Source organism: Pteropus medius, unplaced genomic scaffold (genome assembly GCF_902729225.1).
Source record: "Pteropus medius unplaced genomic scaffold, Ma_sr-lr_union100, whole genome shotgun sequence".
Classification (NCBI taxonomy): Eukaryota; Metazoa; Chordata; class Mammalia; order Chiroptera; family Pteropodidae; genus Pteropus; species Pteropus medius.
The window spans coordinates 2,582,367-2,592,544 of NW_024353908.1; the positions used below are offsets into that span (position 1 = coordinate 2,582,367).

Sequence of the window (10,178 nt, forward strand, 5' to 3'; positions counted from 1 at the left end):
TAACATTGATACTTACAATAGTTGGTTCATATTAGTTGCTATATATATTCAATATACCACCATTTTTATATATTCCTCTCCACCCAAATCTTTATTTTGCTCCAGCCATTTTGAGTGAGGGCTTCTGTATGCAATAGAAGCATTCCTACTTGTTAACTCTAAAGCTTACATTTTAAAATCCAGTAGAAAGAGTGTGAATGAGCCAAGAGGAGTTGGAATAGCAGTTCTTCCTTGGGAAGACACTCCCTACACTCCCTATGCAACATGACTGGCCTGACCCCATCAAATCCAGTGGCTTAAATGAGTAACAAGCATCAAGATAAAGCCAATAGTGGCCTTTTTTTAAAGATCCAGTAGACACCTTGGAGTGTGCTCCCCAATGACAAAGAATCCTAAAACAAGGCAGAGATCTAAATTTTTGACTATTTATATTACTATTTTATAGTTTTTCTCCTTTTATTTCCGAATATCATGGAAAAGAACTGTGGCAGGCATTTGTGTAGACAGGCCACATTTATTGCATCCAGTCCTACGTCCAGCTGTACACCTCATTTCATCAGAATTCCTTTAACCAGCACTTATTTAGTTTAGGAATATGATAGGGTTATTGTCCCACTCTCTAGCCACTGCCTGTACACACAGAATGTGTATTATTCCACAATTTTTATTTATTTCACACAACTGAGAATAGAATTAATCATGTGTGGGGAAATACGCTTAATACGTGTTAACCTAAATGACCTTTCTCTTTTCTTCGTCTTTGGCAGAATCCTTTCCTGGTATGTTGGTGGTGATTTCTATTGCTTGAACATAAATGTGAGGAATTATATCAAATGTCGTAAGCCAAATCATTTTTCATTGCCTCTTGACTAAACGCCTTCTGCAATTATGTAAATCCCAAACGCCAAGGTTCAGCACTGAGCCAAAAACATGCCACATCTACATGACACAAAAGAGCTTAACCTTGAAATGCATCATACCAAATGGAACCCCATTCCTTGCCAAAAGCTTTGCAGGCATCTGTCACAACTTTTATCTCCCTTCAAGCAAAAGCATCAGCAGTTTGTATTGATTTCTAACATTCATCTCTGGTCCAAGGGTCTCCTACTCCATCTTCTACAGATCTTCCTCCAAGTGTAAAGAAGTTTTCCTTCTCATGCCCAGCAAACCTCGCTTTCTTTCCATTACAAGTTCCCTGGTTTACCCCACAACAATTATTCCTCCCATTAGTAAGAAACTCCTTTAATATATATAGAACTGACATGTAGCTTTCAGGGCTATTTCTTAACTCGGCCTTCTGCTCTATTGGTATCATACAGTTCTAATTACTTTAGTTTTAAATTATTTGCATTTTTAAGTAATATATGTACATGCTATTTTTTTTTAAGTTCAAAAGGGTACAGAGTGAAAAGTACATTTTCTCCCCACACGAATCCCATCTCAAACTCTCCTTCCCCAAAGATAATTACTGAAACAGTTTACTGTGTTTTCCAAGACATGCTCCTGTGTTTACATAGAGAAATAGGTATCCAGTTTATTGAAAAATATCAGCCCGGTGGAGTTTAAATCAAGGTAAATTTTGGTTCATGCACCATAATTTAACTGAGCTCTGAAGAATCTTCTTTTCTCCTACAGGACTTCTCAGGAAGATTCTATAACTTTCTTGCCACTTTCAGTTAAATATCATTTTAATTTGTTCAAAATCCCCAACTCATGTCCAATATAAGTCTCATGTCCTCTCTTCACTCCAGCGAAGACCTGACATTGCCTTAAGGGACCTGGAGTTGAGAATAGGATCATTGAGTGGAGAAAGAAGGAAAGAGTCTGGCTCCTTTTCTGGATCAGGCATTTTGAATTAAAAGTGGAGAGCATGAGGAATAGGAGAAACAGAGACGCTTTTGCATTACTGGCAACCTATTCATCAATTTAGGAGTAATGGGAAAAGTACAACTCTACATATGTATATATTTTAAGTTTTTACTCAGAGGTGCAAAGAAAATGAAGTTCTGACTATAACTTATCTGGTCTTCAACATCGGCCCCACTTTCTAGGAAGTAGTGGAACACAAACCAACTTTTTTCCTATCTGGTTTGAGACTTTGGCCAATCCCTTAAAAAGCCCCATTCAGGTAATGCTTAATCTTTTGAGATAACTGCTCAGCCTTTTTCTATAATAAATAATATTCAATGACTAGCAGTGTTTATATTGTTTTGTATACATGTATAAGTGTGTCACAAAGTAAATTCCTAGAAATGGAATTGCTGAGTAAAATGCCATTTAATAAATTCAAAAAATAGTTAATAAGTATTGTAAATAAATATTTACTTGACAGCTTGCCAGGCACCATCAATAAACAAAAATGAAAAATGTATGTCTGCCCTTGTGGATCTTCCAGTCTCATTAAAAGAAACAGATAAAACCACAATAAGTCAGTCATGTAGCATATTAAATAGGTAACAGCAATAGAAATAAGTAGAGAAGGATAAAAGGGAATGGGATCAAGAGGTTGCAATCTTAAATCAATCTTGAAGCCCCCATGAAGAAGGTGGTGTTTCATCAAAGACCTGAAGGAGGTAAGGGATCTGGCCCTGCAGATATCTAGGGAAGACTATTTCAGGCAGAGGGAACACCCTATGCAAAGGCTCTAGAATGGAAAGATCACTGACATGTTCATGGAAAAACAAGTAGGCCAGTGTGGCTGGAGCAAAGGGAACGAGGCAGAATAAGAGATAAGATCAAAGAGGTGCTCGGACCAAGTTATGTAGTGACCTGTAGCCCACTACGGGAATTTGAGCTTTTGCTCTTAATGAAAGGGAAAGCCAATGGAAAGATTTGAGAAGGACATGTGACATGATCTGGCTTTTGTTTTAAAATGCTTGAAATGTGTGTTTTTGGTTTTGTTTTGTTTTGTTTGGGGGAGGTGGGGAATGGCAAGAGTGGAAGCAAGGAGACCATAGAGGAGGTGAAAAATCAGTGTGAAAAATGTGGTGGCTCAGATCTGGGTGGCAGTAGTGGAGGTACTAAAATGGGGTCAGAGTCTAGCTATATTCTGAATGCATGTGACAGGTTGCCAAATTGCCCTCCAAAGCAGTTGCACTGGTATATCTTCCCACCAACAAAAGAGACTTCCATTTCTCCATACTCTGACCAAGGCAGCACACCACCGACTCCTGAGGCTTTGCCACATTGGTAGGTTGGAAAAAAAAAAAAAGGCCCAGGAATCACATAGCTCTTAATAGCAATTGCCCATTTCTATCCTCATCTGTCACAGGGTGGATAGAGTCTACCTCAGCTGTCAGTCAGTAGAGAATGGCAAAAAATTGGAATTGGAGGGAACCAAGACTAAGAGAATTGATTCAAATTAGGGCTGGTCCTCAAGGATGTCTGGTGAGGCACCAAACGACAGTGGCCAGAGGAGGTCTGAGTAAATATGAGAATGAATGAAGGAGAGAACCATTGTCAGACAGTGGATGACCAGAGCAGTTTAAAATAGGACTTTATACAGTGGCACAGGTTTCAAGAAAAACACACCAACTCAGGAGAGGCAGAAGAGTGGAGTGGTAGGAACTTTAATGCCACATTCCCTGGATTTGAATCCTGATTCTGCCACTGACTGGCTGTGTGACCACAGGCAAATAATTCTCTCTGAGCCTTAGTTTCCTCATCCTTCAAAAAGGGTTAACAACACAGGACTCAATGAGCTAGAATCCATCAAAAGTTTAGAACAAAAGCAGCAAGAGAAAAGCAGTAAATTACCTACAAGGGAGCACCCATAAGACTGGCAGCTGATTTCTCAAAAGAAACTATGCCGGACAGAAAGGCTTGGCACAAAATATTGAACATGGTAAAAACTCAGGATCTACAACCAAGAATACTTTATCCAGCAAAGCTATCCTTTACAGTCAAAGGACAAGTAAAGAGCTTCCCAGACAAAAATAAACTAAAGGAATTTATCATCACCAAGCCAGTATTACAGGAAATGTTGGAAGGACTTCTATAAGAAGAAAAAATATGCATCAAAAACAAGAATAAAGAATGGTAACAACTACATTACTATCAACAAGTACCTCAAATGGTAAAGAGTTAAGTGCTCCAACCAAAAGATAGAGCTGTTGCAGAAAAATCAGACCAGCAAGAAATCAAGCACCACTCAGAGAGTTGGAGAACTCACGTTTATTATGCTGGTGGTCCCAGAAGAGCTAGTGCTCTGAAGATCTGGGCCCCGAAATCAGGGGTAACCTTACCTTTATAAGACTTAACAAGCAAAGGCAATACATCTGTTATCAAGACAGAACAAGCAAAGGGAAGGATGAGTGTTCAGTTGATCTCAAGGTCACCGTGCCCTTCAGCCTATGCAACAAGCATGTCTACAGAAGCAGAACAAAGAGCTGATTACAAGGTTAGCCATTTGAGTGGAAAATTCCTCTTCAGAGTGGCTGAAGGGATAAGAAAACAAGATCCCTATGTATGCTGCCCATAAGAGACTCACTTCAGATTAAAAGACACACGCAGACTAAAAGAAAGGGGATGGAAAAAAATATTGCCTTGATGGACCTAGAAGGTACTGCACTTAATGACATGGGTTGGATAGAAAAAGACAAATGTTGCATGATTTCATGTAATGTGGAATCTAAAGAACAAAATCAACAACAACAACAAGAAAAAGTGGAAATAAACTCACAGATACAGAGAATATTTAGAGGGATACTAGATGGGGTTGGAGGGGACAAAAAAAGGCAAAGGAATTAAAAATTACAAATGGATAGTTGCAGAATAGACGTGGAGATGTAGTGTGTGTAGCATGAGGAAGATAGTTAATAATATGTAAGGGGGAAGAAGGTTTCTAAATTTAAGGGGGTGATCACTTTGTGAGTTATGTGGATCTCTGATCAATATGCTATACAACTGAAAATGATATATTATTGTATGCCAACTAGAACTGGAAAAAAACTCGTTGAATTGTACAATGTATATATAAGCAATTAATTGTCTATTATGGTTCAATAAAGACAAAAAAAGAAAAAAAAAAAGAAAAGAGCTTAGAACAGCACCTGGCATAAGAGAAGGACTAAGGCAAGAACCCACTAAGAAGCAGGCCTAAGAGAAAGCAAATGAAAACAAGGGGAACTGAAGTATGCAAATACTTCACCTTTGTTTGTTTGGTTGGTTGGTTGGTTGGTTGGTTGGTTTTGGAATGATCAGCAAGTTGGGAGAAAGGTCCTAAGTTTAAGCACAGCAGGATTCAACCAATCCAGATTAATCATTTCAATTCAGCTAGAGGCCTAGGACCAAAGAAGCAAAAATAAACCTTTTAAATATTAAATTAGCATCAGGGCCACTGCTTTTCTAGATGGCACCTTTTCAAACTGGGGTGTTGAAGGGGAGCTCCTTCCCCAAAACATTTCCAAGTGATTTGCTAGGAAATTACTATAATAAATATACAAGTGCTCAATGGCTCCAGTGTGAAGGGAGTCCCCAGCATTGTGCAGTATGCATCATACAAAACCACACACATTAGGCTTCCACCCGTGACTGAAAGTTTGTTTTCTTATTGCATAATCTTTATCATGATAAATTTTAAACAAGAATAAGGAGAATGGCATAAGCCATGTTAATCCTTCCTCTTGTTGTGGTAGACTAGACCTTTTTAATCCTTATCTGATTTTAAAATAAATTTCTGAAATCCATTTCATGTGAGTTGTGACTACTTCAAAATGGAATTTGAAGAAAAGGAACTTAGTTCAAAAAGTTCAAGTTGCTCAAGTGAAAAATGTTGAATATGATCTAATATTGAAAAAGCTATGTTAGTAACTCCATTTTAAAATAAACTTCTGGAGAGGTTTAACAACATCTGAAAAGCTTTAAAAACATTTCTCCAACAATGGAGGGTCACAGAAGTATATGAAGTATATGACAGGGCTTGAAGCAATTTGGCTGAAACAAACACAAACTAAACTTCTGGCTTGGGTAGGTTTTTTCCCTCCCCCCAAATTATTTCCTTTCATCACAAAATAGAAAACCTCTTTGTTTCATGTATCCAGCTGAGCACCCATGGGCATTCATTCTAGTTTGGTCTCGGCTAAATGCAGAGAAACACAGTGGACCTGTTTCAAGTCTACACTGCAGAGTCGTCATGAATTCATCACTCTACTGTCACAAATGTCCTCCTACAGCGCTTTTCATTGCCTAGTGGTACTGAAAGAAAGGAGCCTGTATTGTTTATGAAATGGCTGTGAAACAGATATTCGATTCTTTTATACCCTCTGAATCTGTTATAAGCAAGGGAAGCAAAAGAAGGAGGAAGAAAAAAAAAAGAAAGGCAGTCACTTCAGTAGTGTCACACAGAGCAGAAGGAAGAGGGGAGAAAGGAATAGAGGGAGAGAGTTGAAAGAGAAAAGAATATGAAGGAAAAGAAGGAAATCTCAGCTCACCAGATGAATACAGGCATGACTTGGAGATCCTGTGGGTTTGGTTCCAGACCACTGCAATAAAGTGAGTACCACAATAAAGCGAATCGCAATTTTTTGGTGGCAGAGGGTCTTGCCTTCAGTTTGTAAAAACCACAACATCTGTGGAGTGCAATAAAACAAAGCATAAAACAAGATATGCCTGTACCTGGAACACAAACAAACCCTAGTTTGGAGAAAACTTGGTTTTTTTACTTTTTACCTTATATGTTAATCTGTAACCTCTATTTACTATAGTATAAGCTCTATACTCATCTGAGACTTTCTTCCCCAAAGTTGTGCTATTTAGATTTTTATCGGAACCTCTTGAGCAATCAAAGTAAATGGTATTGAAACTGTCTTGGAGAAACCAGAAATGTCGAGTCATCTCAGTCCAGGGCTTGGACTTGGATTAGCAAATCAAGCTTCCAAGACATAAAATTTAAGGAGGCACTCACTCTCAGGCACCAGGCCCGTGCTCATTTGAACCTGACAGAGGGTGCCTCCTTAAGTTTAGCACTTGTACCACCCCCGCCTCACCAACTCCCAAGACTGGTGCTCCTCAGCCCTTGCAGAAATCTTAGTGCTCTTTCTCTTCCTTCCATCTAAAAGCCAGGCACTGTGGTTCCTTTCCCTTCGGAATCTCCACCTTATACCTCCACTCCTTCCCACACCACCCCAAGCCTTGCTCTCACCAACCTCAACCAAGCTGCTTCTGTCCTTAGGAATCTGTGACTAGGTTTTAAACAGGCCGCCAAGACTTTTAGAGGTTAATGTGTAGTCCTAGGCCTCATTTCAAAGAAAAAGCAATCAAAGAAATTTTCTTCGTTATGCTATAAAACTATGAAATCGCATTTAGTGCCATCATGCCTTACAAACCATCCAAATATCTATCCAAAACTTAGATAAAATGGGCCCTTCTAGTTAGTTGTTGATTGGGTCACTTTATTATTAGATTCATGACCAAGGTTTTCTAGAGGAAATTGTGATATCACAGAGGCACCTGCTGGAGGCTTGCTTCAATCAATAGCCATCCTATCTCCCCACTCAACTCTCTTCCTTCCTACAGACAATTGCACTGTTAAGGAAAGGGATGTATCGCATCCTTCAGGTGTGTTGAAAAGCACGGCTTTTGCTGGAGATGGCCAAATGACTCTAGGAAGAACAAGATGAATTATGTCAAAGAAATAAGGCTCCAGTGACGTCCTGCAGGCTTCAGTGGCATAGGCAGAGCTGCTTTTTGGTCAGAGGCTCTTTTACGGCACATGCCAAATCACCAGTTAGCAGCTAGCACTTTTCCCACTTACTCCAGAAGCAACCTCTGGACCCTGAACACAATTCTTCCTTTGATTCTTTTGATAACAGAGTGACAGAAAAATGTTGTGGCAATCAAAACTGCTCGGAAACAGCATATTAACTGTTCATAGTTTTAACTGACGTTTAATTGAGGAAACAGCACATATGCTCTCCATGGATCTTCTCATACAGATGAACTCTTAACGCCGTGTCCTTAAGATTTCACTCCTTCTCATTCAGAGTCCCTCTCTCAGACAGGATTCCAGGACTTCCATCCGGGATGAAGTAGAAATGAAGATGTGCCAGACATTTACAAACACTGTTTCATTTAATTTCCAACAAAAAAAAAAAACCCTGCCAAACACACCCCAGTGCCATCATTTTGCAAATGAAATAGATGCTCACAGAAGTTCAATGGCTTTCCCAAGGTCATATGTTTAGGAAAAGGTGGAGTTAGAATTGAAACCCAGATCTAATCTTATTAGACCTCACACTCTTTGCCCTTCTTCACCTCTCCTCCCACTATTTCCTCCCACAATGCAATGAGGCCAATACTCTTCCTAAGAGCACTCATGCTTGGTTTATTTGTAAGAGCTGGGTGTCAGCATTTCTTTTCTGAGCTCCAATCATCAGAAACTAATGCTAAATAAATCTTCTGAGGCTGTCTCATGCAATTCCTTTAAATAATTATGAGAAAACTGAAGTGCAGCAATTAAATCACTGTGCCCCTAGTGAGTCATTGACTCAAGGCCAGAAGCAGGACCAGCACTGACTTCAGGGCAGTGTGTTGGCACCTTGTGGTGCTACCAAGATCGTGCAAGAAGAGACCCATGTCCTAGATGTGGGAAGCTGATTCTCTCAAGTCCCTAACTTTTCTGGGGAGACACAGGTAGGTGGTGAGGTCTGGAGTGGTGGTGAGGGATAGCATCCCTACATGTCACATGTTTGACTCCAGAGTTCGCTGTTTCTTTTCAGCTGAGCAATTCTAGTCATCAAAACCTATAGCAAAAAAACAGATATTAGAGTGAACAGGAAACAGAATCTTCAGCACTTTTCCAGGTTGATTCCCGCATCTTCTTCCAAAACTTCCTGATTCTCTCATCCTCGAGCAATTAACAAAGTTCTCTACATTAGTATCAGATCAAATAACCACCACCACTACTCTCAGCTCCTTGTAACTTATTTTCCAACATGGCTTCTTGGTCTGAGTTGACTACACATCCTCCAAGTGTGACTTACCTGCTCCCAGTTCTAGCACAACATTCATGCTACTCTGCCTCCTCCCTCCTGTGTCCTCTTTCCCCAGTTCCTCTAAGCCAGGGATTGAAATCATAAATGTCTTCCGAGATTTGGAAGGTAAGAGAAATGTGTGAAGTTCTGGGTATTCTACAATAGGGAATGGTGGAGAGTATAGCAAACTAAAACGCACATGCCCGCCTAAATAAATACAAATTTAAAACAAAATTAAAGCATTCTACTGATCAAAGTACTTCTGCAGTTTGGATGTAGCCAGACACCAGTTTTCAACCCCATCTCAATTCTATTCTGTAGACATTACTTTCTTCAAATCCTTGCCAAGTCAACTTTATTTCCCTAGTATTTTCTTTGATAATTATCACTCCTTTATAGCCCTTTAATTGCATGTCGAATTTGTATCATATCATCTGGCTTTTATATTTCATATACCTTGAAAGCAAGAACAATTTACCTATGTTTTATATCTCAATTTCATATCTGCCCCGTCCTCAAATTTAGTTAACCAGAACCTTCAAGAATATGTAGTATATAGTGTACAAATCCTATAAAGGGACCCTTATTTGGTACTCAAGTCCCACTCCTAAGGGTGTAGATTTGTGTCATTGGCATTTTCAGAAACTCCCACCAATGGGGCAGGAGTTAAATTTTCTGCATCCCCCTAGTTCAGAAGAGAAGGGAAACATTCTGTTGTTATTTGCACTAATACAAATAAACCGTATGGCCCTCTGAATTATAGTCACTGTGACACCCAGCCAGATATCCCAGGACCATTTCTAGCTTCTCTCAAAAAGCAGTCAACACAGGAAGTGAAGCTTGGCCCATGAGTCCTATCATCTGCTGTCCTCTAGTGGACTAAAGGGATACAGCGGACACTGTGGGCCAGAATCCAGAGCTCCCTGAGGCCTAACTCCAGAAAACAGTGTTAACGGCCAAGGAAAAATCGTCCCTTCCTCTGCGGTGTTAAATTGGTGGGATAATAATAAAAACAGGAAAAACTACAGAGGACTAAAGCTACGGTTTTCTATTGTAAAAGGCAAAGTTTGTGTTGAAGTAAAATAAGCAGGAGTTAATCATTCACTGGTGAGGTACAAAGCAACCACTGAGGCTGGGAGGAAACCAGAATGTGGTCTTCACATCATGCAACAAACACATAATTTAAAAAACTAATAATAACTTTAG

At 39.6% G+C, this 10,178-nt stretch overlaps 1 long non-coding RNA gene across 1 annotated transcript; it reads right to left on the reverse strand.

The window, feature by feature from the left end:
- Positions 1-5,160: 5,160 nt before the first annotated feature.
- Positions 5,161-7,484, reverse strand: LOC120593796 (uncharacterized). Its single transcript, XR_005650447.1, has 3 exons — positions 6,670-7,484; positions 6,432-6,569; positions 5,161-5,282 (listed from the first exon to the last, which is right to left on the reverse strand). It is a non-coding gene; the product is annotated as an uncharacterized LOC120593796 (long non-coding RNA).
- Positions 7,485-10,178: the final 2,694 nt, after the last annotated feature.